Consider the following 27099-nt stretch of genomic DNA (forward strand, 5'->3'; position numbering starts at 1 on the left):
TGCAGAAACTCAGCTTTCCGCAGGTCCTGACAAATAGTAAGCCACCTCCAAGACAGAAATAGGGAAATTGAATATACCCCCTATGATGGTAAATCTGAAGCCAGGATACGCACCCCTGGGTCAAACAGTATCCCTTTAGTTTCCTACAAGGAAAATGCTGATTGGGGAACAAGTGGGAGACTTGGTTCCAATGGGGGATTTGCGTGAGATACATTCTCCAGCAAACACTCCTTTCTTTTTCCAGTAAAGAAAAGACGCTAAAGGGTCGCGATGCCTCATGCTCTTCCTTGTGCTGGAAAGTCCTGAAAGCATATTGGGAACCGACGTGATGGGACCCTTGGGATGTATCAAACTTCACCCGTCCGGTAAAGCTCGTATACACCCCGGGTCTGAAAGTCACCCGACCTTCTGTCGGATGGCAGCAGACCTAATGACACCTCTCCCTGTCTTCACTCTTACGTACGCAGAGGAACAAGCTCTTAGTGTCGTTCCTTCGAACCTTTGGGCTACCAGTCAGACGGACCCCGACAGACTGTCAGTATTTGTTTGCATTTACTTCCAGAGGAAAGCAGTACTGTTAGATAGTGCTGCCACAAGGGGCTCAGAATAGCCCAAAACCAGTTCACCAGATGCATGAAGCTGGTATTAAATGCCTGGCCAATTCCCGAGGGCACCGCCCTCTTGTAATATGTTGATGATTTACTTTTATGTACTCCTGACACAAATAGTTACCTCAATGCATCACTAAGCCTTTTGTGTTTCCTCCATCAGAGTAGAATGGCTGCAAAGCCAGTAAAGGCAAACTTCAGTTCTGCAAAACTCACGTAGTGTTCCTGGGCCACTGCCTAGGTCCAGGAACTAAACACCTGATGCTGGAGCGTACGAAGATGGTAAGTGACATGCAACTTCCCACCTCCCATGCCCAGTTGCGTACCTTTTTGGGACTGGTTTCATACGGTCGGCCATGGATACGCTCTGCCTCCATGACCATGCAACCTCTGTACGACTGTTTGGGTTCACGGCCATTTTGCCCTGACCCCGCAGGCCGAGTCAGCCTTCCATCAGCTGAAAGTATAGATAACCAGTGCACCCGCACTGGGGCTGCCAGACTATGACAAACCTTTCCAAATGTACGTCAGTGAGATGGCGGGACACGCCACCGCCGTACTGACACAAATGCATGGTGACAAAAAGCGACCTGTAGCATACTACAGTGCCCATCTTGACGCGGTGGCTAGAGGGTCTCCATCATGCGTACGAGCGGTTCTAGCAGTTCAGGCGCTACTGGACAAAAGTTCTGACGTTGTCTTAGATCACACCATGGTGATCTACACCCCACATGACATACATGGTATCCTGACACAGGTAAGCCGTAGACATCTGCCCCTTGCTAGACAGACCAAAATGGAACTTGCAGTACACTCTTCATCCAATGTCTCATTTCAACGTTGCACCACTTTGAATCCGGCCACCTTATTACCATTAGGTGACACTGATTCAAATGGGGGAGTAAGGTCAGGGGACCAGCTTTTTGCAAATTCTCTGACTGATGATGAGGAGGAGGCCTTTGCGCAGAGCACCAGCATGATTGTGCAGCGCTCATGGAGCAGGAGACAGCTGGGTTCGCACATGTCACTGACAAACCCCTCCTAAACCCCCACCTTGAAATGTTTGTGGATGGATCTAGATACCTGAATGACGAAGGAAGGTTTGTAACAGGTTTTGAAGTAGTCACACTGAATGAAATGCTTGTACAAAAACCACTGCCGCCATACATGTCAGCGCAGGAGGCTGAGCTCCGTGCTCTAACTGAGGCCTGTACAAAGGTACCACTGCTAACATCTACACTGATTCCAGGTACGCCTTTGGTACTGCACACGATTATGGACCCATCTGGCGGTCCAGGAGCTTTCTCACGGCACAAGGCAAGCCCATTAAGAATGGTGTATCAGTAAGTAGATTAATGCAGGCCATCATGTTGCCAGAACAGGTGGCCATAATAAAGGTTAAAGCACACACGCAGTGGCAGTCACCGGGGAGCAAGGGAAATGATAGAGTAAATAAGAAAAAGGTTCATACAGTAGTGGCCAAGGCGGGAGTTGATTGGGACCCTAATAAGTGTGAGTGTGAGATACACATAATTGTGACTGTGTGCTGGGACATTACTATGTACAAATTTATTTACATGAGTTGGACTAATAGAATATCTATTTGGGTTTTGTTTTGTGGAAAAATTATATGAATGTATATTGCATGACAATCTTAATTACGGAAACGTGTTATTACAAATCTAGGAATGGGATGTGGTAAATACATAACTACTAATGAAGAGGATCATGACAAATCTAGGAATATTGTGTTATAAAATTTGCTTAACTTGGTTCGCGCTGTTTGATAACATGTGAAAAATAAGTAACTGTGCTGATGATGATATTGATCAATCTAAGATTATTGTATTGTAAACCTGATTGATTTGCAATGTTTGATATTATATTGTTTGTTTACATAGTAAAATTCTTGAGCTTTATGTCTACTGTATGTAGAAGGTATTTGTGCTGAAATGTAGAATGATTAGGGATATCTGAAATATTCATTTGCTACAACAGAAAAGTACTGCGGTCACTCTGGGCAGAGATTGTTTTATTGATAAATTTGACCTACAGATTTTTATTTTATCTATTTTTTATGAAGGGGTGAAGAAAAGCACACAAGGCCCCAGATTGTGATTTTGTTTTGTTTGATTTGCCATAGACTGATTTATTCTGCATCCAGTTTATTTGGGACTGAGAAAATTTATGAACTGAGTCATTTCCACCAGGACATTTGGACTTTTGCAATTGTGATTTGAAATTTCATCTTCTCTAAGTGCATGCTGCGTCTGTCCATACGCTGAGACTATCCAACTGAGCCTGAAGAACTGACAAGTGTGCCTGACTGCTGCTACACTGTCATCGGAGTGAACCTCAGATGTTCTGTAGAATGCTGACCGCCAGCTGATGCAACAAAGTGGTGTAGAGAGGGCATCTGCAACATTGGAATAAAGGGGCTCTATAGTCAGCTGCGGATACTTCTGGATATGGAGAATGGAGAAGATTATTTGATACCAATGTAATGGGCGGGGACAGATTCCTACTTAGGGTCTGTTCTTTGGCTAACCAGGGAAAGCAGTGAGGGCATAATAATCCCCCTGCTTCCCTGCATCGGAGATCCTATAGGTTTGGATCTAAAGAAGATCAAGAGAAGACGAAACAATTTTACAGGAAGAGACATTTGTATTCAACATCTAACGGTTCTTTTGAATTTTTTTTTGTTTTTCAAGCCCAGATTTGACAAGGTTGGTTTTATGTTGATAGCAAATGAAAATATAGGGAACAGTGTAATAAATGTGACATTAGATTATCTGGTTGTATATGTAATATATTATGGAAATGAAAAATATGGAAAACATTCGGAAGTTGCTAATAGAACTTGGATATAGAATCATATGTAAAAAGGTATATTGAAAATAGTTGCCAGCATAAAACAAGATGAAAATCAGGGATGGTTTAGCTTTCTTAACCCTGCCAATTGGTTCTCGGGGTTAGGAGGTTGGTTCATGGGAATTCTACAAAGTATATTACAAGTGGTAATGATAATCTTATGTATATATATTGCAATAAAGGTAATAATTTCATGCGTAGCTAAATGTACTGAAAGCCGATTTTCTGCATCCATTTAAATGTCTTGATACCCTAGATGGACATAGAGTGCACCATTCCTACCTGGGGATCCGGCTGGAGCCGAATCCAACGGGTGACAGAACCAGGAGATAATGGTGGCTCTGATGTCCAAATGGGGGATTGATAGGGGTTAATTTTGTTTCCGAGTAACCTAACATGAGAAGTTCCTCATTTCAGTCCGGACCTTGCACCAGATAACGAACTAAGTAGTGATAAGTTTCCGTACTGACAGTTTGTGGCGGGCCTACTGACCGTTTGTGGCGGGCTTACTGACAGTTTGTGGTCGGATGCACCCGAACCACAGCAGATGTGTTTCCTTTCTAAGATACGTTGGTTTCCCAATGTGCTAATATTCTGTTTCAGTCACCTGATTAAGTAATTCTTCAAAGTTGCACCCTGCGCGGGCAACGGCCTATATAAGCTGTGTGTTTCTCCAAATAAACCAGAACTCATTCTGATTCACATGCTGTGTGTATCGTGGATTCTTATGGTTCTCCTCGAGTACTCGTTATAAACTTTCCTTTGAATTTGGACTCAGGCAACATCCGCACTGGTCTCCGTTGAGACCCCCCCATAGTAATCTAATTCTCTCACTTCCCGGTGTCATAGAAACATGAAATTTGGCAGGACCATTGATGTTTAGGGCTTGCACACTGGACCCTAAAGACTTTTTCAAAAAGCAAGCAGAGCCTGGCTTTAGTGGACATGACCCTGTCTGGCCAGCCTCTTTTACTATAATATATGCCAGAACCTGCGTATATTATACCAAAAACCTACGCCAGGTCCTAGCTGAAGTTTTCATGTGGTGCACAGAGGTGCTGCCAGGTGAATCAAGTGTATTGGATTTATCACAGTAGGTGGGCGCAGGCTTTACTTAGACCAGTGTGTTACATGCTGGTCTTAGTAAATATGCCCCGATGAGCTCTCTATATATGAACTGTGTTCCTTCTAAACTTTCCCCTGTTAACTCTTTGTTTTCTCTTTCCGCTCCAGTAAGTAAGTGCTCCTGGAAACTGCACTGGAGAAGCCATGGCACCAAGCCATGGTACCCAACCAGGTCATGTTTTCAGGATTTCCTCAGTATTGCACAGGTGATGTAATTATAATCAGTGCCTTAGGTGTTCCTACTATAGGATATCCCAAAAACATGACCTTCAGGGTGCGTTCACACGAGCGCATAAACGGCGTGTTTTTGCGCCCAATTGTATATACGTGACCATCTGAGGAGTTGGTTTCGAATGTATTCGTTCGCACGGGCGATTTTACGGCACGTAAAAACAGCAACCTGAAAAAAAAACGGAACATACGCGACCTAAATACGCGCCAGCGCATATTCGATGGCCGAAAAGATAGTTTGCAAAGTAGGAACAAACGATAATACGCTTCCTAGCTCTGGTCATGATTGCCAAAAAACGTTCTTTCCGGCGATTATACGCTGCGGATGTGCGAATGTAAATACGCCTACGCTCGTGTGAATGCACCCTAAGGACTAGAAAACATTGTGCTAGCTGAACTCTCTTCACCATATTACTTGTATCATTAATGGGGTTAATTAATGGCCCAGTTGAATGCATGTGTGATAAGCCCCTTACTAATAAGGTCCAGATGTGTTCTTTTTTCTGCGGAATTGCGTGCATATTGAGTGCGTATCTATGCACCTCCGACAGACTTCTATGGGACACTTCGTGCACAAATACGCAGGAAAATAGAGATGGTCCTGCTCTAAGCGGTTAGACAAGGTGGCAGTGTTGTTGCATTTAAGGCACAGGGCGATTATTGTACGGTTTATAAGCCCTATTTGGAGTTACCCCTTACATTCGGACAATGTCGGCTCAGATTATTTTGTGTTATGTTTCTTGTAATTCCTCCAACCTGTGAAACCTGAAATCATCTCCTTATATAATAGGAAAGCAACGAGAAGCTTCCTAATATATGAAAAGAAATCTGCATATAATGACACCCCCCCTGACAGCCCGAGCAGGAATGTTGTGGGCTGTGGTTCTGCAATAACTGGAGAGTTCCAGGCTGGAGAGCAGTACCCTATAGTAACAGCACAGGGGGATACAGACTGCCAAGGTGACCTTCAAATCAGTAATGGCCATATAGTAGCACCCCCACCTTGTGCCTCTCCAGCTGTAGTACAACCCCTACATTTATTGTATGTTTGATACTTTTGGATACTTTTTATGCCAAATACAACCAAAGGGCATGGACATTTGTTTTTGGAAAAGCAGCGTGGCCAATATGCAACAGTATATGCCAAAAATTGTGCCAAAAGTTTGGTGCAATTGTTAGTGTAGACTAAGCCAACTAATAGTCTATAGATACATCAGATGTATCACTCCTCGGTGTCACTGAGATATAGAGACTGCAGGTGGATTTACTGCACAATATATGAGTTATATGGCACAGTTACCATATTAGTTGGTGAGGATGGCTGCTACGACACACCGTGAACCCAACTCTGCGCGGAGTGCAGGAAGTCTCTGCTTTATATCGGAAGGGTCCAGCATATTCCAGGAGAGGTGACATGGATGCCAATAATACAGTCTGTAAATGTAAGAGTGTTATTGACCCCTGGAGCCTTAATCTACTTTGAAACCATGTGTCACATTGTATCGTCTCCGCCCTGAGTAATCAGGAACCATTAATTACTGTAATGAGTTTTCTCCTTTTATTAATAGCGTTATCTTCACCTTATGGAAGAAATAGCGTCTGACATGATGTAACCAGGACCTAAATACAGGTTTATTATAGCCAATTACCTTTATGAACCAGAGCCCGTAATTATTTTGTACCAGAGATATTAATTGATAAAAAAGATATTTCAGCTGCCCGCACCCACAGAGCCCTATATAACCCCGCACATCTCTGCAACGGCAGAAGACCACAGCCGGTACATCACACAGGTAGGTACCTGCTACTCACCTACAGCTCCTCTAACGCAGACAGATTACTGCACAGTAGTTTGTATCCGTCACTTGTCATACTAGAGAGTTCTGATACATTGTAACAACACTGCACATGTGTCAGGGTCAGGGCAGATCTCCATCACTGGCAGTAAGCAAAGATCTTGCAAATGCTGTATTTTTTCATTTAGGACGAAGGTGAAACCCCCGAACTGACCATGAGACCGGTCTCTGTGCTGCTGCTGGTGTCGCTGAGTGAGTATTCCTTCATGTTTAGAGCGGATTCCCTCTTTTCAGAACATTTCTGGATAATCTATGTGACTTTTCTGGATGTCATGTGACCTCTGAGCTGTTTTCTCTCTGTGTCATCAATATAATATATACCAAGTGGGTTTATTCTGGCGGGGTGATATCAGGGCTGCAGCGGTTGTGATTAGGCTCCCCTGGGTCCCTTCACTAAGGCTGATGGATCCTGTCCTACACACTGCGCTTCTGTTAAAAAAAAAAAAAAAGCCCTATAGTTTTGCTAAAGAAAAACACCACAATTCGGGGGAGCGGAGGGGTGAGTATGAAATATATTATCTTCATGAACGACTGTATCACCCTTGCAGAGCTTCAGATAAAGCTTGGTATCAGCGCCTCATTCTTTCTCAAGGATTTAAATATAGGGGAATATTAAAACTAACTCACCTGGTGCTCAGTGGGACTCTCAAACCTGAGAACCCACTGGCACCCCGATGTCCATGGTCGCCTGGAATACCACCCTGGGTTCCTGATCCGGATAACCGGAGAGTCGTCTCTGGGATGCAGCCCTCCCTCGGGCTGTTATACAAAGTAGCAGACAAAAAGTTGAAAAAGTCCCCGCACTCCTGGATCCCAAGGATTAGTAATAGACTCTGCGGTCCATATAGTTCTACTTTATTCAAATATGCAACGCGTTTCGGCAAGTTACATAGTTTGCCCTTTTCAACCTTGTCTGAAAATCTTTCTGTAGTAATGATAGAACCCCTTTAATTGTACATCACTGTCATTAGTTATGGCACGTATGGAGCTGTTAGGCTGAATTCACATCAGTGCTGGGGATTCTGTAATAGGATCAGGAAAACGGAATCCCCTGGATGAACGGATCCATCTCATAACAGAACCAAACTGTACCGAACAGATCCCATTGACTATAATGGGGTCCATTCGGTTCCTGTAGCCATCCGGCATTTTTACCGGTTCTACGTCCACAACTTTTATGTCCGGCATCTCATGCCGAATCTGCACTGGAGGCTCAGAATGGGGACTTCGATACAGATGTGAATAGAACCCCATCAGGTGATTGTATGAATGTAGCTGTTTGGTCACCATATTGTGGGATTATTTGAGCACAATATTTCGGTATGGTATGGCACTGCTACTTTGGCGCTTACAGTATATTATCCTGCGGTGTACGGTGGTGGCAGCACAGGATTGTTATTTAGAAAACCTTTTGCCATTATTTGCCCAATTTATGCCACTTTATCTGGGCATCATATTAAATGGCGCTCATAGTCAGACCCTGATTGCTATGATTGTACACCACATGGTGGAGGTCGCCAACAGAAGAGACCGCCCAAGGTGAAACCATACCATAACATGTTACCAGTGTCTGTGCAGCTCTAAGTACTTATCTGTACAGAACAAGACGACATTTATCACGTGTCCACGGAGGATCCGGGCCTCTGATTCCTGTGATTTGTGCTTTGCAGGTGCGGCCGTCGTACTGATCAGCGCACGCTCAGAGCCAAAACCTGGTGAGTACAATACAGAATACACTCCGCCTGTCCCCTCGCTACACTTTCTTATATGCTGTATATTCTATGATAGCTATTAGACCTTATTCACACAACCATCTTTATGCAGGTTTTTAACTGCATAGAATAATTGCCAAAAAATTGTGACCGGGCAACAATGGATTTTAATGTATTCATTCAGATAAGTCATTTTTGGCATTCTATCACTCACCTGATTGATTTCGGACTATGTACATAAGTCTTTTGGCTCAAGACTCTTAAAGTGACGGGCATCAAGGATCTGCAGGATCAATCATCTGAGACAATAGACCAGAAGAGTGCTGCAGTCTGTAAAAAGTATGGTCAAAAAATGCGCTGTGTGCGTGGGCCCCTAGACTCTGCTTACATACATCCAAGCCTCTGCGTATTTACGGAATAGACAATGCTTTGTTTGCGCCTGCATTTTATTGTACTTTATCAACTCGGAAGGCATCTTCATTTGTGCGCAGCAAACAAAGGTGCACTGATTGAAACGGCCAATTAGTCTAATGAGTTTCAGTTGTGTTCTTTCTCTTGCACAATCACAAAGTGTTTCACCCTCCATTAACTTCTTTGGGGACCTTTTGTACACAAATACGCAGAAAAATAGTACCTCCTCTTTTTTTCGCATGACTGCAATGCAAAATACAGAAATGTGAATGAACTTCCTAAAATTATTATATTCTATTCTCTGCATATTGTGCACACAAATACGCCCGTGTAAAGCCGCCCTAAGAACCCATCGAAATCAACGTGTGTATGTAAATCTGCATATATGCTGTGTAGCAATGCATAAAATCAATAGGAACTTAAAGGGGTTGTCCCGCGCCGAAACGGGTTTTTTTTTTTTCAACCCCCCCCCCCCCCCCGGTCGGCGCGAGACAACCCCGATGCAGGAAGGTAAAGAAAGCTTACCGGAGCGCTTACCTTAATCCCCGCGCTCCGGTGACTTCAATACTTACCGCTGAAGATGGCCGCCGGGATCCTCTGTCTCCGTGGACCGCAGCTCTTCTGTGCGGTCCATTGCCGATTCCAGCCTCCTGATTGGCTGGAATCGGCACGTGACGGGGCGGAGCTACACGGAGCCTGCATTCTGCACGAGCGGCTCCATAGAAGACAGGAGAAGACCCGGACTGCGCAAGCGCGGCTAATTTGGCCATCGGAGGGCGAAAATTAGTCGGCACCATGGAGACGAGGACGCCAGCAACGGAGCAGGTAAGTATAAAACTTTTTATAACTTCTGTATGGCTCATAATTAATGCACAATGTATATTACAAAGTGCATTAATATGGCCATACAGAAGTGTATAGACCCACTTGCTGCCGCGGGACAACCCCTTTAAGTAAAAAGACTGCCGAGGGGCAGGAAAATGTAGCACTTCAGTGTATTTTGGCCCATGCGTGATCACAAACCGAAATATGCATATGCCTGTGTGAATGAGGCCTTACTCACTGAGTCACAGCATAACTACATGAGTCATTGTATTTGATTCACTACACTACTGATATATAACCAGCAAGCCTCTCTATAACCAGTCACTATTTTTTATTTATTGAGCCATTATCTAAAAAATGAGTCACTAGGTCTTACTCACTGAGCCACTATGTCACCCTAATGGTTCCCAGAATGTTTTGCCCTCCCTGTCGGCTCTCACATTCTGATTGCTGTATATATTTATATTAGTTAATTTATTCAGCCCCTCCAACACTAACAGTATTATCATGTTATAGCACCGTGCCCCACGAACATGACAAGGAAATTTGACATCTGCAAACCGTGTTCCAAAAACTGCAACGACAAAGGAGAAAAGGCATGTATCTTATCGTGTGAACTGGTAGAAGAGGGATGCTTCTGTGCGGACGACTATGTGTATGAGGATGAGGAGGAGAAAAAATGCATTCTTCCCAAGGATTGTCCCAAACAATAGAAGCCCAGGACCCTGCAGCTCAGCGAGGCGGCCATATTTGTACTCTCCCTCCTCTCTCGTCACTATCTGTGGGTGGAGTCTGTTTCTTTCAAACGATAATAAAAGATTCACAACCATCTTCTGTTTTCTTGTGTATCATCAGAGAAATATATATGATAGAGATCTACAGATGGGACTCCACAAATCGGCTGGGTTGATCAGAGAAATGCGGTGGAGATAGTAAATCTTGACTTTAGTAAAGCATTTGACAAAGTATCTCATACCATATTTATTGGAAAAATGACCAAATATGAAATTTAAAAAATTGTAGCGATAGGCCAGCTCACAGGGCGGTAAAACACTGCATTATAAGCGCAGTCTTTTATCACATGCTTGTGTGAGCCGGCCCTAGGTGGATTCACAACTAGCTGAGAGATCATACTGAGAGTGGTCATAAATGGCTGCACATCCAAGTGGAAGATAGTGGGGTACCACAAGGCTCTGTCCTGGGCCCAGTGTTGGTCAACATTTTTATAAATGATCTGGAGGAAGGAATTGAGGAAAGACTGGTCATGTTTGCCGACGACACAAAGCTAGGAGGGATAGCTAACTCTAGGGAAGAGAGGGTTCTGAAAGATCCGGACAAGCTTAAACAGATGGCACTTCCAACTCTATCATTCTAAGCCAAGAAGCTTGCGGGAAACCAACATGGTCTGGTCATGGGGTAGGGGAGATCGTAGTAGGAGAAGTTCAGTCACTCCATTGCGGAACGCATAGAGGAGTATCTCAATCTAAGCTACAGAATGCATAAGGAGACGGGACAGCAGATATATTGCGTAGAAGGAGGAAATCGTGAGCATACTGGACTGCTCTCTATCAGAATAAGGGGGACGGAGCCAGAAGCCCGTAATCATGCTTAGTGTAGCCAGTTATTAGAGAATATGGGCATGCAGGGAGGGGAGGAGAGTAGGTGGGGTAATGGGTGGAGGAAGGAAGGGGAGAGAAGAGGAGGGGAACGTATTTAAGGCCATCCCTAGTGCTGAGCAGGCATTCTCGACTCGCCACTCTAACCTTTTCCTTATCTCCATTTAGAGTTGGCTTCTCAGACTAGGGGTTAAACCGCTTTAGGTCATGTTATATGCTGACCCCACACTTTTGTCGGTATACCCAGTCCTGAATATTCCTAAACAAAGGGGGTTATCTACCAGACCTCCAATGCCCCTATTTAAGCTTTGCAACACCTCACACCTATGATGAGTCGTGCAGTCTCTATATACCATTGCTGAGTAATATCCTCCCATATTGGCGTTTTTTACCCGTCAGGGTGGTTACTTACGATTTTGCACTTTTAGAGAGGTGGAAACATATATATTGATCACCTCTTTTACACTGCAGGAAACAAGTTCACACTGGCACAGTAGTCATTATTACATAGGTGAAGGGGAGAGTTCTGTAGACTATTGTCAGCACCATTATTGTGGGTGTTCAAGGTAGAACATAGCCTACTGCTAGTGTATATGCATGTGAGTGATGCAGTTTTCTTGCACCAGCCTCACTTGGTACATGTCTGTTTGTCTTTTGCTACTGGTCCTAAAAAACATTTTTCCCCTTCCCGCTCCAGGGCGTAAGCTTACGTCCTATCAGCGGGGTACTTCCTGCAACAGGGCGTAAACTTACGTCCTGGGGATAGCGCAAGATCACATATGATCTCACACTATCCCGCAGCGGGGGGCATCGGAGATGCGCCCCCCGCTGTTAACCCCTTCCCTGCCGCGATCCAAGTAGATAGCAGCAGGGAAAGAGTTCACAGAGGGAGCGCGCCCCCTCTGTGTCTTCAGCCGTCTCATGCGATGTTATTGCGAGAGCCTGGCCTGTCACCATGGCAACAGGATGCCAGACACTGGTGTCCTGTATTGCCAATGCCTATTATCGCTGTATAAGCGATAAGGCATGGCAGGGCACTAGCCCTGCCATGCCTTATCACAGCGATGGGCAGTACTGTGGTCAAAGATCCACAGGGGGACACAAGTTGTGTAAAAAAAAGATTAAAAAAATGAATTTAAAAAAAAAAAAGTAAAAAAAAACCTTTTATGCTTTTTCTCATATTAGCATAAAAAAGGTTAAAAAAAATTAAAACCCCACATATTTGTAATTGTCACGTCCGTAATGAAACGTACAATAAGTTGCACATGCTTTTCAGTGTGCACATGAATTTATGAATGGGTGTGTGACTTCTGCCTCTGATTGGCTCAGCAGGACCAATCAGATGAGAGGCAGCAGTCACTCACCCATTCATAAATTCATGAATGGGTGTGTGAGTGGAATCTTCCTCTGATTGGTCAGGCTGTGACCAATTAGAGGCAGCTCATTCAGCAGGCGGGGATTTTAAATCCCCGACTGCTGAATACTACTCACAGCTGTTCAGAGCAGTTCAGGAGGACTGCCGCTGGCCGCGCTGAACTCCGTCTGCCGGGACCAGGTGAGTATATATATTTTTTTTATTTTTACACATTTCTGGATGAATTGCAGGGAAGGGCTTATATATTTAAGCCCTTCTCGACAATTCATCCCGCAATCGCCGGCAGCCCATTGCTTTCAATGGAGCCAGCTGTATTGCCGGCTCCATTGAATTCAATGGGCTAACATCGTTCTTCTCTGCCACAGCTGTTACAGCTGTGGCAGAGGAGAACGATCTTTATGCTGACAGTGCGGGGGGGGGGGTCTCACTCTTGCCACTATTGTGGCTTAATAGCGGGACCTGGGAACTTGAGATGCAGCCCAACATGTAGCCCCTCGCCTCCCCTATCCGTTTCTGTGTCGATCCCATCACTTTCTTGAATTTCCCAGGTTTTCACAAATGAAAACCTTAGCGAGCTTCGGCGATATACAAAAATGATCGAGTCGCCCATTGACTTCAATGGGGTTCGTTACTCAAAACGAACTCTCGAGCATCACTGAAAGTTGGACTCGAGTAACGAGCACCCGAGCATTTTGGTGCTCGCTCATCTCTAGCTAACATCGTTCTGCCAGGACAAGGTGAGTATATATATATTTTTTTTTTTTACACATTTCTGGATGAATTGCAGGGAAGGGCTTATATATTTAGGCCCTTCCCGACAATTCATCCCGCGCTCGCCGGCAGCCCATTGCTTTCAATGGAGCCAGCTTTATTGCCGACTCCATTGAATTCAATGGTCAGTGCTCGTTTAATCGAGACGAGTACCGCATGGTGCTCGTCTCGAGTAACGAGCATCTCGAGCACCCTAATACTCGAACGAGCATCAAGCTCGGACGAGTATGCTCGCTCATCTCTACTCCTTATATAATAGGAAAGCAACATGAAGCTTCCTAATATATGAAAAGAAATCTGCATATAATGAAACCCGCCCTGACAGCCCGAGCAGGAATGTTGTGAGCGGTAGTTTCACAATAACTGGAGAGTTCCAGTCTGGAGCGCAGTGCCGTATAGAGACAGCGCACGGGGATACAGACTGCCAAGGGAACTTTAAATCAGTAATAGCCATATAGTAGCGCCCCCACCTTGTGCCTGTCCAGCTGTAGTACGACGCCCGCATTTATCATGTGTTTGATACTTTTGGATATGTTTTATGCCAAATACAACCAAAGGGCATGGACATTTGTTTTTGGAAAAGCAGCATGGCCAATATGCAACAGTATATGCCAAAAATTGTGCCAAAAGTTTGGTGCAATTGTTAGTGTAGACTAAGCCAACTAATAGTCAGTAAAAAGTTAAATTAGAGAGTCAATAGATACATCAGATGTATCACTCCTCGGTGTCACTGTGCTGCAGAGACTGCAGGTGGATTTACTTCACAATATATGAGTTATATGGCACAGTTACCGTATCAGTTGCGTGGGGATGGCTGCCACGACGCACCGTGACACCAACTCCTCCTGCGGGGAGTGCAGGAGGTCTCTGCTTTATATCGGGAGAGTCCAGGATATTCCAGGAGAGGTGACATGGATGCTGATAATACAGTCTGTAAATGTAAGAGTGTTATTTAGCCCTGGAGCCTAAATCTACTTTGAAACCATGTGTCACATTGCATCGTCTCCGCCCTGAGTAATCAGCAACCATTAAAGGGGTTGTCCCGCGCCGAAACGGGTTTTTTTTTTTTTTAAACCCCCCCCGTTCGGCGCGAGACAAACCCGATGCAGGGGTTAAAAAAGAACACCGGACAGCGCTTACCTTAATCCCCGCGCTCCGGTGACTTCTTACTTACCCGGTGAAGATGGCCGCCGGGATCTTCTACCTCCGTGGACCGCAGCTCTTCTGTGCGGTCCATTGCCGATTCCAGCCTCCTGATTGGCTGGAATCGGCATGTGACGGGGCGGAGCTACACGGAGCTACACCGAGCCCCATTGAGAAGAGCAGAAGACCCGGACTGCGCAAGTGCGTCTAATTTGGCCATTAGACGGCGAAAATTAGACGGCAACCATGGAGACGAGGACGCCAGCAACAGAGCAGGTAAGTGAAAAACTTTTTATAACTTCTGTATGGCTCATAATTAATGCACAATGTACATTACAAAGTGCATTAATATGGCCATACAGAAGTGTATAGACCCACTTGCTGCCTCGGGACAAGCCCTTTAATTACTGCAATGAGTTTTCTCCTTCTATTAATAGCGTTATCTTTACTATATGGAAGAAATAGCGTCTGACATGACGTAACCAGGACCTAAATACAGGTTTATTATAGCCAATTACCTTTATGAACCAGAGCCCGTAATTATTTTGTACCAGAGATATTAATTGATAAAAAAAATATTTCAGCTGCCCGCACCCACAGAGCCCTATATAACCCCGCACATCCCTGCACCGGCAGAAGACCACAGCTGAGACATCACACAGGTAGGTACCCGCTACTACTCACCTCTGGCTTTTCTAATCCAGACAGAGATAATCCCTGCACAGTATCTTCTACCCATCGCTTGTCATACTAGACAATTCTGATACATTGTAACAACACTGCACATGTGTCAGGGTCAGGGCAGATCTCCATCACTGGCAGTAAGCAAAGATCTTGCAAATACTGTATTTTTTTTCATTTAGGACGAAGGTGAAACCCCAGAACTGACCATGAGACCGGTCTCTGTGCTGCTGCTGCTGTCGCTGAGTGAGTATTTCTTCATGTTTAGAGCGGATTCCCTCTTTTCAGAACATTTCTGGATAATCTATGTGACATTTCTGGATGTCATGTGACCTCTGAGCTGTTTTCTCTCTGTGTCATCAATATAATATATACCGAGTGGGTTTATTTCGGTGGGGTAGATATCAGGGCTGCAGCGGTTGTGATTAGGCTCCGTGGGTCCCATCACCGAGGCTGATGGATCCTGTCCTACACACTGCGCTTCTGTTAAAAAAAAAAATCCCTATAGTTTTGCTAAAGAAAAACACCACAATTCGGGGGAGCGGAGGGGTGAGTATGAAAATATATTATCTTCATGAACAACTGTATCACCCTTGCAGAGCTTCAGATAAAGCTTGGTATCAGCGCCTCATTCTTTCTCAAGGATTTAAATATAGGTGAATATTAAAACTAACTCACCTGGTGCTCAGTTGGGACTCTCAAACCTGAGAACCCACTGGCACCTGATGTCCATGGTCGCCTTGAATACCACCCTGGGTTCCTGACCTGGATAATCGGAGAGTCGTCTCTGGGATGCAGCCCTCCCTCGGGCTGTTATACAAAGTAGCAGACAAAAAGTTGAAAAAGTCCCCGCACTCCTGGATCCCAAGGATTAGTAATAGACTCTGCGGTCCATATAGTTCTACTTTATTCAAATATGCAACGCGTTTCGGCAAATTACATAGTTTGCCCTTTTCAACCTTGGCTGGAAATCTTTCTGTAGTAATGATAGAACCCCTTTAATTGTACATCACTGTCATTAGTTATGGCACGCATGGAGCTGATAGGCTGAATTCACATCAGTGCTGGGGATTCTGTAATAGGAACAGGAAAACGGAATCCCCTGGATGAATGGATCCGTCTCATAACAGAACCAAACTGTACCGAACAGATCCCATTGACTATAATGGGGTCCATTCGGTTCCTGCAGCCGTCCGGCATTTTTACCAGTTCTACGTCCACAACCTTTTTTGTCCGGCATCTCATGCTGAATCTGCGCTGGAGGCTCAGAATGGAGACTTCGATACAGATATGAATAGAGCCCCATCAGGTGATTGTATGAATGTAGCTGTTTGGTCACCATATTGTGGGATTATTTGAGCACAATATTTCGGTATAGTATGGCGCTTACAGTATATTATCTAGCGGTGTACGGTGGTGGCAGCACAAGATTGTTATTTAGAAAACCTTTTGCCATTATTTGCCCAATGTACGGCACTTTATCTGGGCATCATATTAAATGGCGCTCATAGTCAGACCCTGATTGCTAGGATTGTACACCACATGGTGGAGGTCGCCAACAGAAGAGACCGCCCAAGGTGAAACTATACCATAACACGTTACCAGTATCTGTGCAGCTCTAAGTACTTATCTGTACAGAACAAGACGACATTTATCACGTGTCCACGGAGGATCCGGGCCTCTGATTCCTGTGATTTGTGCTTTGCAGGTGCGGCCTTCATACTGATCAGCGTACGCTCACAGCCACGACCTGGTGAGTACAATACAGAATACACTCCACCTGTCCCCTCGCTGCACTTTCTTATATGCTGTATATTCTATGATAGCTATTAGGCCTTATTCACACAACCATCTTTATGCAGGTTTTTAACTGCATAGAATAATTGCCAAAAATTGTGACCGGGCAACAATGGATTCAAATGTATTCATTCAGATAAGTCATTTTTGGCTTGCTGTCACTCACCTGATTGATTTCGGACTATGTACATGAGTAGAGATGAGCGAGCGAACTCGGAAAAGCACTACTCGCTCGAGTAATTTGCTTTATCCGAGTATCGCTGCGCTCGTCCCTGAAGATTCGGGTGCCGGCACGGAGCGGGGAGCTGCAGGGGAGAGCGGGGAGGAACGGAGGTAAGATCTTTCTCTCCCTCTCTCCCGCCTGCTCTCCCCTGCTCCCCGCTGCGACTCACCTGTCAGCCGCAGCGGCACCCGAATCTTCAGGGACGAGCACAGCGATACTCGGATAAAGCAAATTACTCGAGCGAGTAGTGCTTTTCCGAGTACGTTCGCTCATCTCTATACATAAGTCTTTGGGCTCAAGACTCTTAAAGTGACGGGCATCAAGGATCTGCAGGATCAATCATCTGAGACAATAGACCAGAAGAGTGCTGCGGTCTGTAAAAAGTATAGTCATAAAATGCGCTGTGTGCACGGGCCCCTAGACTCTGCTTACATACATCCAAGCCTCTGCGTATTTACGGAATAGACAATGCTTTGTTTGCGCCTGCATCGGCGTATTTTATCAAACCGGAAGGCATGTTCATTCAGCAAACAAAGGTACACTGATTGACATGGCCAATTAGTCTAATGAGTTTCATTTTATGTTCTTTCTCTTGCACAATTACAAAGTGTTTCACCCTCCATTAACTTCTTTGGGGACCTTTTGTACACAAATACGCAGAAAAATAGTACCTCCTCTTTTTTTTGCATGACTGCAATGCAAAATACAGAAATGTGAATGAACTTCCTAAAAATATTATATTCTATTCTCTGCATATTGTGTACACAAATACGCCCGTGTAAAGCCGCCCTAAGAGCCCATCGAAATCAACGTGTGTATGTAAATCTACATATATGCTGTGTAGCAATGCATAAAATCAATAGGATCTTAAGTAAAAAGACTGCCGAGGGGCAGGAAAATGTAGCACTTCAGTGTATTTTGGCCCATGCGTGATCACAAACCGAAATATGCATATGCCTGTGTGAATGAGCCCTTACTCACTGAGTCACTACATAACTACATGAGTCATTGTATTTGATTCACTGCACTACTGGTATATAACCAGCAAGCCTCTCTATAGCCAGACACTATTTCTTACTTATTGAGCCATTATCTAAAAAATGAGTCACTGTCTTACTCACTGAGCCACTATGTCACCCCAATGGTTCCTAGAATGTTCAGCCCTCTGTCGGCTCTCACATCCTGATTGCTGTATATATTTCTATTAGTTTACTTATTCAGCCCCTCCAACACTAACAGTATTATCATGTTATAGCACCGTGCCCCACGAACATGACAAGGAAATTTGACATCTGCAAACCGTGTTCCAAAAACTGCAACGACAAAGAAGAAAAGGCATGTATCTTATCGTGTGAACTGGTAGAAGAGGGATGCTTCTGTGCGGACGACTATGTGTATGAGGATGAGGAGGAGAAAAAATGCATTCTTCCCAAGGATTGTCCCAAACAATAGAAGCCCAGGACCCTGCAGCTCAGCGAGGCGGCCATATTTGTACTCTCCCTCCTCTCTTGTCACTATCTGTGGGTGGAGTCTGTTTCTTTCAAACGATAATAAAAGATTCACAACCATCTTCTGTTTTCTTGTGTATCATCAGAGAAATATATATGATAGAGATCTACAGATGGGACTCCACAAATCGGCTGGGTTGATCAGGGAAATGCGGTGGAGATAGTAAATCTTGACTTTAGTAAAACATTTGACAAAGTATCTCATACCATACTTATTGGAAAAATGACCAAATAGGAAATTTAAAAAATTGTAGCGATAGGCCAGCTCACAGGGCGGTAAAACACTGCATTATAAGCGCAGTCTTTTATCACACGCTTGTGTGAGCCGGCCCTAGGTGGATTCACAACTGGCTGAGTGATCATACTCAGAGAGTGGTCATAAATGGCTGCACATCCAAGTGGAAGATAGTGGGGTACCACAAGGCTCTGTCCTGGGCCCAGTGTTGGTCAACATTTTTATAAATGATCTGGAGGAAGGAATTGAGGAAATACTGGTCATGTTTGCCGACGACACAAAGCTAGGAGGGATAGCTAACTTTAGGGAAGAGAGGGTTCTGAAAGATCCGGACAAGCTTAAACAGTTGGCACTTCCAACTCTATCATTCTAAGCCAAGAAGCTTGCGGGAAACCAATATGGTCTGGTCATGGGGTAGGGGAGGTTGTACTCCAGTCACTCCATTGTGGAACGCATAGAGGAGTATCTCAATCTAAGCTACAGAATGCACGAGGAGACTGGACAGCAAATGTATTGCGTAGAAGGAAGAAATCGTGAGCATACTGGACTGCTCTCTATCAGAATAAGGGCGCCCACCCACTGGCGTTTGCGATTTTCGCGCGTTTTTGGCGTTTTTTCTGCTCGTTTTTCACGGCTTTTTCGCGCCTTTTCCGTTAATTTCCATTGACATTCATGGGTGCATTAAGAGAAAAATAAGGACACATATACAACTGACAGTTGCTATGTTAAAAATTGCAACGGACTGAAAAAAAAAAACGCAAGTGGACAGGAACACAGGCAATTCTAATTGCTCTTGAGAAAAAACGCAAAACGCAAAGGAAAAAAAATCGCCAGTGGGTGGGCGCCCTTAAGGGGTAAGGAGCCAGAAGCCCGTAATCATGCTTAGTGTAGCCAGTTATTAGAGAATATGGGCATGCAGGGAGGGGAGGAGAGTAGGTGGGGTAATGGGTGGAGGAAGGAAGGGGAGGTATTTAAGGCCATCCCTAGTGCTGAGCAGGCATTCTCGACTCGCTACTCAAACCTTTTCCTTATCTCCATTTAGAGTTGGCTTCTCAGACTACGGGTTAAACCGCTTTAGGTCGTGTTATATGCTGACCCCCCACTTTTGTTGGTATACCCAGTCCTGAATATTCCTAAACAAAGGGGGTTATCTACCAGACCCCCAATGCGCTTATTTAAGCATTGCAACACCTCACACCTATGATGAGTCATGCAGTCTCTATATACCATTGCTGAGTAATATCCTCCCATATTGGCGTTTTTTACCCGTCAGGGTGGTTACTCGCAATTTTGCACTTTTAGAGAGGTTGGAGACATATATATTGATCACCTCTTTTACGCTACCAGAAACAAGTTCACACTGGCACCGTAGTCATTATTACATAGGTGAAGGGGAGAGTTCTGTAGGCTATTGTCAGCACCATTATTGTAGGTGTTCAGGATAGTACATAGCCTACCGCTAGTGTATATGCACGTGGGTGATGCAGTTTTCTTGCATCAGCCTCACTTGGTACATGTCTGTTTGTCTTTTTCTTCTGGTCCTAAAAAAAACATATTTAAAGTTTTTAAATTGTATCTAATAAAGGTTAGATTTTAAAGGGGTCCTCTCCCGTGACACTGTACACAACCCATTGGGACTTCCTCCGCCCCGTGACTTCTTTGCACATCTGGATATTGATGAAAAGGAGGAAAAACTATTTAACCATTGTTCATCTGTTATTGGGGTTTGTAAATCTATTTCCCATTTCTTGTTCTAGGGGCTAACCGATCCTGTGTGTAGGATATTAAGATTTGGTAACACACTGAAATTCCCTTGTTGGATTCTTGAGCGGAATTCAACCAGGCCTCTAATTTTGAGGGGACATTGAATCTAGTGGGGGAAGGGGGGGGGGGGAGGATTTTGTAACAAGTGACAAATTTGAAAGTACTTAAATTAATCCGGTCTAGGAATTTTAAAAATGGATACAAGATCTGGAAATGTAATGAATCCCTGTCTGTCCAAAGCTAATGGACCTGAGAGATTCCCTATTCTTTCCAGTCCAGTTGGAGAGATCAAGGTCTTCAATTGCAATAGATAAAACATCAATACTTGAATTATGCATGGGGAAAGCAATTAGTCCGTTTTTGACAGTTAACATTAGAGATGAGTGAACATGCTCGTTTAGGACAATTACTCGATCGAGCATCGCTTTTTTCGAGTAACTGCCTAATCGGGTGAAAAGATTCGGGGGGCGCCGGGGGTGAGCGGGGGGTTGCGGGGAGGAGTGGGAGGGGGGAAGAGAGAGAGAGCTCCCCCTTGTTCCCCACTGCTACTCCCTGCCCCCCGGGTACCCTCTGAATCATTTCACCCGATTAGGCAGTTACTCAAAAAAAGCGATGCTCGATCGAGTAATTGTCCTAAATGAGCGCGTTCGCTCATCTCTGGTTAACATGTTCCAAATGTTTGTAATAGCTAAAAGTGTGGAGGAATCCAAGTGATAATCACTCTTAAAGTAGAAATGCGCTAGTAAATGGTTCTTGAATGAAAATGTGAGAACTATTAACTGATGTGAAATGACTCGGAGACGACTTGTTTGCTAAGTTTCTATTTCCGTTTTGGAATACATTGTATGTCCTTTTCTAATATTTGTTTTAAAATCTTGTCCTGTTTTAGGATGGCTAGATACGAGAAAAAGAACTGTTTCATAGTTTGAAAATTCCTGTTATAAGCTGTTGACAATATCAATCTGTTCTCCGTTTTAAGACTCATTCACTTTGGGACCTACGTGCACAAAAATCACATGTGTAAAAAACCTGCGGCTACAATAGCCAGCATGAGAGAACAAGGGGAACTAAAATAAAAAAATGATGGCAAAGAGTCTAAGTATTTTTCGATGGCTTGGTCTTTGATTTGAGACTCTATCCCTCCGCCCCTGTAAGTTTAGGTATCTTGTGTTGGGTTTGGGCTGGTAACCAAGAAGAAATTTCAAGAGAAGGAATACCCATTTCATATGCAGGCAAAGATCCTTTTCCTTCTCCCTAGCTCAATTAAATGTTGAGTTGGGTCCTCATCTGGGCCCCAGCTGCTGCTCATCCGGCCCCACTAGGTGCAGTGCAGAAACAGACTCCCACCTCTCGCAAATTCCTCCCTGTTCGATCTGCCCCTTTTAGGCCTCATGTCCATGGGGAAATTCGGGCCCACACGGATTCTCCATGCAGAATCCCGCAGCGGGTCCCTCCTTTCCCGCAGACATGGGTCACAAAATCAGATATACTCACCTGTCCGGACGCTGTGGATCTCCCCTCCCTTGTGGCCAGATCTTCTTTCTTCAGCCCAGCGGATGTGCTTGGCACGACGACAGCGTGCTGCGCGCATGCAGCATGCACACCTTGTTGTTTTATTGAATGCCTGCTTTCCCGCAGTCTCGCGGCACAACAGAAACACAGCTGTGGATGTGTCGCGGGACCGGACGGTTCCCATAGGCTTCAATAGAAGTCGTGAGAGCGTTGTGCAGTGGAGACCCACACAAAAATGGAGCATGTTGCGGGTGATTTCCCGCACATGTGATCTGCGCATCAGGGAAAAATGACATCTGCAGGTATTTAATTACCTGCGGGTATCCAATACATCCCTATGGTTATAGACCGAAAATCTTTAGTTTCAGAGCATGCTCTTCTAGCTCTTATTATTTCTCCCTTTAGTGTATATGCTCAAACGCAACACATGCAAACAATTTTAGAGTATTAATGAAATGTGTGAAAGGTTGTCTAGATATGCTAATATAGCATGTATGTTGCTACTTAAAGTGCATTACATATACAAAAGGAGATGGGGACTATGGCTAAAAAGAAAAAATATAATCAGTGCATTAGTTATATGAGAAAAAAATGTAAAACTATATGCATGCTTAATTCATTTGTAATATAATAAAAGATATAGAAAAAAAATAAAAAACTAAAATATATATATATATATATATATATATATATATATATATATATATATATATATATATATATATATATATATATATATACACATATATAAAAAGACGAAAGCCTTCACTGACTGACTCACTGACTGACTTGCCAAAAGTTCTCCAACTTCTCGATGTTGTAGAAACATGGATTTTGGCAGAAGCATAGATTATCTCCAAAATAGGAAAAGTAATTGGGTCCCAACTCAATTATTCAATTCTATGCGCAAAAGAATTAGCGTCCAAATTTTACATATGTAATGATAGGGGTTAATTTTGTTTCCGTGTAACCTAACATGAGAAGTTCCTCATTTTAGTCCGGACCTTGCACCAGATAACGAACTAAGTAGTGATAAGTTTCCGTACTGACAGTTTGTGGCGGGCCTACTGACCGTTTGTGGCGGGCTTACTGACAGTTTGTGGTCGGATGCACCCGAACCACAGCAGATGTGTTTCCTTTCTAAGATACGTTGGTTTCCCAATGTGCTAATATTCTGTTTCAGTCACCTGATTAAGTAATTCTTCAAAGTTGCACCCTGCGCGGGCAACGGCCTATATAAGCTGTGTGTTTCTCCAAATAAACCAGAACTCATTCTGATTCACATGCTGTGTGTATCGTGGATTCTTATGGTTCTCCTCGAGTACTCGTTATAAACTTTCCTTTGAATTTGGACTCAGGCAACATCCGCACTGGTTGCTGTTGAGACCCCCCCACAGTTTACTTGGCTGCCCAATGAGGGGCAGAAGCTAACTCCTTACCTGCAGCCGATACCTGACGACCCTACCTGCCGACCAACCGGACCAGAGGCCACGGGACCCCAGATCTACAAAACACCGGTGTAAGGTAAGCCCTTGACTTACCACTCCAGCTCTGGGCTCCCCTGACTTCATTCAGTCCCGTGTTGACAGGAGGTGAGTCGCTGCATGTTATATAGGATGCTTCTGCCTGTAATTTTACGGTGTTCTTTGTAACCGTGCTAGACGGAAGAACTCACTACTGGGATATTTTCATGCCATGTTGCCTGTAGTAATTGTTGAAATCTGTACGTTGATAGTCTGTGTCCTTTTAGCCATAATTTGCTTTTACTGAATCTGTTATAATATCACCAGAAGTTCCCTTAGAGGAGAGGTCTGGTCTCCCCTGAATCCCTAAGTAGTCTAAGTGATTGCTGTAGTAGTTCCGTAAAACTATTCCAGGACCAGGGACTAAGTGTCCTTAGTGTAACTGTGTGAAATAAGGTCCTGTATACTTAGTGATGAATAGTGGGAAATAAATTACCTTCGTGGTTGAGAAATATACCAAAAAAATAAAATAAAAATAATAATAATAAGGTCTGTGTGACAAATCAAAATGGGGTCCGAACAGTCTAAAGCTTATCTGACCCCTATAGAGATAATTAAAGAGAGGGAAGGGCGAGACGATTGCAGACAAGCGTATAAAATATATAGACAGATAGGACTTAAAAAGGGACGGGAAAAACACATGAAAGATATCAGAGAAAGGGAATCCTTTTATAGTTTGTGTTCCTCTGTGACATAAAGCAAGTTCATGCAGAATCTGTGGACAATTATGTGACAAATAACCAATATTGTTTGTCTTGTATGTCTGATGTTATGTAATCTAATCTTTGTTGTACATCTTAGTCTTCTACAAGAAAGTGTAAGAAAGTTATACCCCACTCACATCTATGGGGGCTTTTAAGAATACAAGGGTTAAAAATGTGGAAAATGTTGCGCTGTTAGAAGCGCTTAGCATGTTTTCTTTTCTATGTGTTTAACTATTCGTATCCTCAGAGAAATATACCTCTTGTAATTACTAATGATTAATGCTGTTTAAAGTCTGAATATTCTGGCTGCTTATTAATATCTTAGTTATTGTTCTGTTTCATTAAGAGATAAAATTCAGTGTCATAGAAAGGAAGACAGACGTTGATGAGATAAGAAACTTGTAATGAATTACGTGAATGATACGGTCTTAAAAATAGAAAACATATAGGGATTTTAAGATATATATATATTTGCTTTCTGGGTAAATGTCAGTTCTGTGATTGGTTGGACGTCTGTATCACTGCTAAATGCTGTTAGTACTGTACTGTCTCTGAGAGAATGTTCTGTAGGAGAGACATACAAATGACCAGCATCGAAGGAGTGGAGCTAGATGATGTAAAAGTACGTAATGTTTCATCCTTCTCTTCTCTGAAAGGGGGGGGGGGGGGGGTGAGAAGCTTGGGCAGTTAGGAAAAGTTTTTTTCTTTTCTCAAATTTGATGAGACATTGCAGGCAGGATCAGATTAATAATGAATTTGCTTAAAGAATATCATATTCCAATGTGGATAGATGTTTGTGGATTATTCTGCCTTGTTGTAATTTATATCACTGTTATTTGTACTGATATCTTACAAGCCTTATCTGCATCCATCAAATTCTCACCAGATAGATCGGTACGGGTTGAGACCTCAGGTGACAGTTCAGAAGAGGTTTGTAAACTAACTGCTCTCTTGGTAGATCTGGCTCATGTATTTGTCTTGATAGCTACTGCAGAAACTCAGCTTTCCGCATGTCCTGACAAATAGTAAGCCACCTCCAAGACAGACATAGGGAAATTGAATATACCCCCTATGATGGTAAATCTGAAGCCAGGATACGCACCCCTGGGTCAAACAGTATCCCTTTAGTTTCCTACAAGGAAAATGCTGATTGGGGAACAAGTGGGAGACTTGGTTCCAATGGGGGATTTGCGTGAGATACGTTCTCCAGCAAACACTCCTTTCTTTTTCCAGTAAAGAAAAGACGCTAAAGGGTCGCGATGCCTCATGCTCTTCCTTGTGCTGGAAAGTCCTGAAAGCATATTGGGAACCGACGTGATGGGACCCTTGGGATGTATCAAACTTCACCCGTCCGGTGAAGCTCGTATACACCCCGGGTCTGAAAGTCACCCGACCTTCTGTCGGATGGCAGCAGACCTAATGACACCTCTCCCTGTCTTCACTCTTACGTACGCAGAGGAACAAGCTCTTAGTGTCGTTCCTTCGAGCCTTTGGGCTACCAGTCAGACGGACCCCGACAGACTGTCAGTATTTGTTTGCATTTACTTCCAGAGGAAAGCAGTACTGTTGGATAGTGCTGCCACAAGGGGCTCAGAATAGCCCAAAACCAGTTCACCAGATGCATGAAGCTGGTATTAAATGCCTGGCCAATTCCCGAGGGCACCGTCCTCTTGTAATATGTTGATGATTTACTTTTATGTACTCCTGACACAAATAGTTACCTCAATGCATCACTAAGCCTTTTGTGTTTCCTCCATCAGAGTAGAATGGCTGCAAAGCCAGTAAAGACAAAATTCAGTTCTGCAAAACTCACATAGTGTTCCTGGGCCACTGCCTAGGTCCAGGAACTAAACACCTGATGCCGGAGCGCACGAAGATGGTAAGTGACATGCAACTTCCCACCTCCCATGCCCAGTTGCGTACCTTTTTGGGACTGGTTTCATACGGTCGGCCATGGATACGCTCTGCCTCCATGACCATGCAGCCTCTGTACGACTGTTTGGGTTCACGGCCATTTTGCCCTGACCCCGCAGGCCGAGTCAGCCTTCCATCAGCTGAAAGTATAGATAACCAGTGCACCCGCACTCGGGCTGCCAGACTATGACAAACCTTTCCAAATGTACGTCAGTGAGATGGCGGGACACGCCACCGCCGTACTGACACAAATGCATGGTGACAAAAAGCGACCTGTAGCATACTACAGTGCCCATCTTGACGCGGTGGCTAGAGGGTCTCCATCATGCGTCCAAGCGGTTCAAGCAGTTCAGGCGCTACTGGACAAAAGTTCTGACGTTGTCTTAGATCACACCATGGTGATCTACACCCCACATGACATACATGGTATCCTGACACAGGTAAGCCGTAGATATCTGCCCCTTGCTAGACAGACCAAAATGGAACTTGCAGTACACTCTTCATCCAATGTCTCATTTCAACGTTGCACCACTTTGAATCCGGCCACCTTATTACCATTAGGTGACACTGATTCAAATGGGGGAGTAAGGTCAGGGGACCAGCTTTTTGCAAATTCTCTGACTGATGATGAGGAGGAGGCCTTTGCGCAGAGCACCAGCATGATTGTGCAGCGCTCATGGAGCAGGAGACAGCT

The 27099-nt window shown here is 44.2% G+C and overlaps 1 protein-coding gene and 1 long non-coding RNA gene across 2 annotated transcripts in view; both read left to right on the forward strand.

Moving 5' to 3' along the window:
• The window catches only part of LOC136633508 (uncharacterized), a 767630-nt gene that overhangs the window by 415398 nt on the left and 325133 nt on the right, over positions 1 to 27099 (forward strand). The window lies entirely within an intron of this gene.
• LOC136631966 (uncharacterized) lies at positions 15170 to 18813 on the forward strand. Its single transcript, XR_010793110.1, has 4 exons — positions 15170 to 15206; positions 15408 to 15471; positions 16934 to 16978; positions 18501 to 18813. It is a non-coding gene; the product is annotated as an uncharacterized lncRNA (long non-coding RNA).

Source organism: Eleutherodactylus coqui, chromosome 6, assembly GCF_035609145.1.
Source record: "Eleutherodactylus coqui strain aEleCoq1 chromosome 6, aEleCoq1.hap1, whole genome shotgun sequence".
In the NCBI taxonomy this organism is placed as follows: Eukaryota; Metazoa; Chordata; class Amphibia; order Anura; family Eleutherodactylidae; genus Eleutherodactylus; species Eleutherodactylus coqui.